Source organism: Tasmannia lanceolata, unplaced genomic scaffold (assembly GCF_043159265.1).
Source record: "Tasmannia lanceolata isolate RefF3 unplaced genomic scaffold, GAP_Taslan_0.1 ptg000011l, whole genome shotgun sequence".
Classification (NCBI taxonomy): domain Eukaryota; kingdom Viridiplantae; phylum Streptophyta; class Magnoliopsida; order Canellales; family Winteraceae; genus Tasmannia; species Tasmannia lanceolata.
In genome coordinates, this window is record NW_027518688.1 from 20,338,377 (window position 1) to 20,342,159 (window position 3,783).

The following is a 3,783-nucleotide window of genomic DNA, read 5'->3' on the forward strand; positions in this document are numbered from 1 at the left end:
TTGGATCTTAGAACAAGGTGGGCCCTAATGAATTTTCTAATAAATATTGATGTTTTACATTGACTTTAGTACTATGATATATGCCTAGATTTATTTTAGACATATGACTGTATTGCTTGTGGTATCGAATGCCTTGCATGCTTGAGGGTTCACCTTGCAGGTGTGCAGCGCTGTCGTGTGCCCGGCGTGGATATAGAGTCGGGGCGTGACACATATGTATGTCCTTTGCACCTTATATGAAGGGGTAATCGATGATAATTTTATGAAAAACCACAATAATAACGTTACTTTGAGAAATAGTAGGTCTGGTTTATTATCTTGTCATATAAGGAAGATCGCCACGTTTCATAGAATCGTAACACTTTAGATTTCTAATTCATCCTCCTTATAGTTTTATTTAATCAACTTATATTTACAGAGGATTTTAATACTAATGGCATGTGGTCTTCGACATATACATATACTTTTACATAGATGACACTAGTAGTCACTTATTCAACTACATAGAAAAAGCCTAATTAACTAAGCAAAAGGCTTTTGGTTGTAGCAGTCAAGGTTGGTGCCATAGCTCACACCAAGTATGTCCCAGTATCTCTTGTAGAATCCGATGCAGTTAGCGACCACAACATTGGTCCCTTTGCCACATTCAAGACCCCCATTGATGATGTTGGTGGAAACACCGAATCCAGGAAGGCGACCCACAGTGTTATCTTCATTGGATGGTGTCTATTGGCCTGTGATGGCATCATGACAGGAAGGTTTTTGCGATTTAGAAGTCATCCAATACCATATTGCTGTCTTAAATGAAACGGTAGCATCAGTGGAAACTAGATCAGGGTTGGCGAGAAGGTTTGCCCCAATGGTTTTTCCAGCTGGGCCATAGTTGTAGTTGCTGCAAGCATGAAAATCCAAGTCAAGATAGTCCTCTAGAAAACTAAATCTAGAAACAACAGGAAAAAATGCATGGAAAAAGAAGAACTTACTATGAGATTTGAATGCGACCTCGGCCGTGGTGTTTTTTACCACAAGCGCATGGAAATTCTGCACTTGCAACATAGTAATCTACTGGATTCTTGCGTTGTTTAAAGAACTTTAGGGTCAGGGTTATGATATTCCCAGTACCCATGATTTTTAGAGCTTTTATATAGTGTAAGCTTGCATAGTTCGGTATTTTTCTAAAAGTAATGCACACCATAGGATGATCCAAACTATCCATTTGATGGGCCACAATGTAAATAGGTTGTGACCAAAAAATCATTTCCATAAGATGATCCCAGCCTTCCGATCTATGGAGGACATGCATGTTTTGGAAACCTCAATAGGTCGGAAGGCTAGGATCGTCCTATGGAAATAATTTTTTGGGCACAACCTATTTAGGGCCATAGGATGATCCAAACCGTCCATTTGATGGGCCACAACGTAAATAGGTTGTGCCCCAAGAATTTTAGGTGTGGGATTATGATATTCCCACATCGCCTGATTTTTAGAGTTTTTATATGGTGTAAGCTTGCGTAGTTCAGTATTTTTCAAAAAGTACTATACGGCATATGGTTGGATGATCCAAACCATCCATTTGATGGGCCACAATGTAAATAGGTTGTGTAACGGCGATGACGATCCGAAAAAATAATAATGAAAGGATAATTGTGGTGCTCAAAAGCTAACCCACGTTGGAGGGAAACTCCAAAAAAGAAGTGTAAAAAACACCTTTTCTCCACAAGAAACGAACACTTTTCATTCAATATTTTAATTATCAAAAACCAAGATCTTCTCCATTACATTGAGTTTAAATAGGCTAATGAGATCCTTATTCTAACTTTGGAAACTAAAAACAAACAAGGAAAGTAACAACTCTAATCTAGGTGTAAAGATCTTACATAATTTTGCATTGAAAAATTAAATAGAAAATAAAAGTTGTTTTAGATCTCATTCCTATTGGGTACTAATTAAAAAGTAATTTATTGCTATTTATCTAGACTTAAGAAAGGAACCTGCAAAATTATTAAACTAAGAAAGGCTAGTTTCCTAAATCTAAATCCCACGGATTGGCACTTGTTGCCATGGTTGGTAACTTGGTAAAATGAAACTGATGTCTTTTAGGTAATGATTCAAGTGGCAACTTCCTAATACCGAATGGTAAAATTGGAAAGCAAGTTGCCCTACATCAATTTGATGGGCCACAATGTAAATACGTTGTGTCCCAAAAATTCTGCTCTATAGATTGGAAGACTAGGATCATCCTATGGAAATGATTTTTTGGGCACAACCTATTTATGTTGTGGGCCCTCAAATTGACGGTTTGGATCATACTATGGTGTAGGCCGTCCAGTACCCTTTCTGCTTATTTGCCTCCTTGTGTATGAGGGAAATCGAATAGGGTTTTCGGGTTTTGGTAGTAAAGGGCATTTTTCTCTTTTTGAACTTTGAAACGTCTTCTTCGATATGATTTCCGTCAGGAGATACCCAATTTGGAAAATATGGCGAAATGGTGCATATTGGTTTCTTTGTTATAGAGAAATTATATGATGAAATGGCGAAATGCTGCATTTGGTTTTGCAAAAAGAAACCAATACCCGATTCGGATAATATGGTGAAATGCTGCATATTGGTTTCTTTGTTATAGAGAAATTATATGATGAAATGGTGAAATGCTGCATATTGGTTTCTATGTTACTCTTTTGGCAAATACTGCATATTGGTTTACTCTTTTTGCAAAAAACCCTTAAAATTATACAAACAAAAGAGAAATTATATGATGAAATGGCGTCCAAACTCGTACTCATCATCACATCCTTGATATTTGATCCAACAGCGGCTCACTTTTTGTGAGAATATAAGAATATACCGTGAGAGTCAAGAGAAGTTAAAAGTGGGTCCACTCACCTAATGTCTACGTGATCGTGACCCTTCATTCAGTGTGGTCCCCAGTTTCGTACCCCCCATATATCAAAAACAGTGTAAGCATCAAACCATATCTTGACACCGAGAGGGCTCCAAATTTAGCGTGGCTTTGAATTTTCCCTTCACAAATGCCATTATTGTTCGAATTTTCCCTTCACAAATGCCGTTATTAAAAAAAAAATAACGAAAGGATAATTGTGGTACATCAGAGATCTCTACCGAATGACAATTTCTCTCTCGTCCCATATCTCTAGCTTCCGCGGGCAGTCTATAGAGATAAGATTGGGGCCCAATAAATGGGATAAGTTTAGTGAGGATTTTCATTATTAGTTAGGGCCCAATAAATGGCATAAGTTTAGTTAGGATTTTCATTATTAGTCGTTTCTTAATTTGCTATTCACTTAGTGGGCTTGGCTGTTTTATAACTTTTCCGAAAAGAGCTCATATTAAGGCCATGTTTTGCAACCATGAATATTTTTCAATGATTAATTAGTTTCTTAAGCGGTGAGAGAGAGGTAGCTAGACGGTTGGGAGGAGATACTTAGACGCCACGATTGAGAGAGAGGGTGCCACCCCGGGGTTAAGATATCCTCCAGTTTCAATTTTCAAATCATCCAATTTGATCCTGTAGACTTAATCATGTTTCATATAGAACTCTCCATTTCAATCCACACTGGCAATTATACTTACAAACAACGAAAGCTCTGATATCACTTAGCCAAATTAAGAGCTTCTAACGAATCATTTCATATGGGGTGGGTAACTGTAATTCTTAGCCCGCCGTGCACATCTAATCCATTATTGTTTAATAAAATTGGCATCTTCATAAAAAAAAAAGAAGGATATACCGCCCGAAGCTTAAAATGGGGCCCACTCACATTC

General features: G+C 37.6%; 1 pseudogene across 1 annotated transcript; it reads right to left on the reverse strand.

Annotated features, from left to right (window-relative positions):
• Positions 1–509: 509 nt before the first annotated feature.
• On the reverse strand, positions 510–1,126 carry LOC143885989 (endochitinase-like; annotated as a pseudogene). The gene is made up of 2 exons (XR_013253669.1): positions 984–1,126; positions 510–892 (listed from the first exon to the last, which is right to left on the reverse strand). The product of XR_013253669.1 is annotated as an endochitinase-like (transcript).
• Between the last annotated feature and the right edge of the window lie 2,657 nt (positions 1,127–3,783).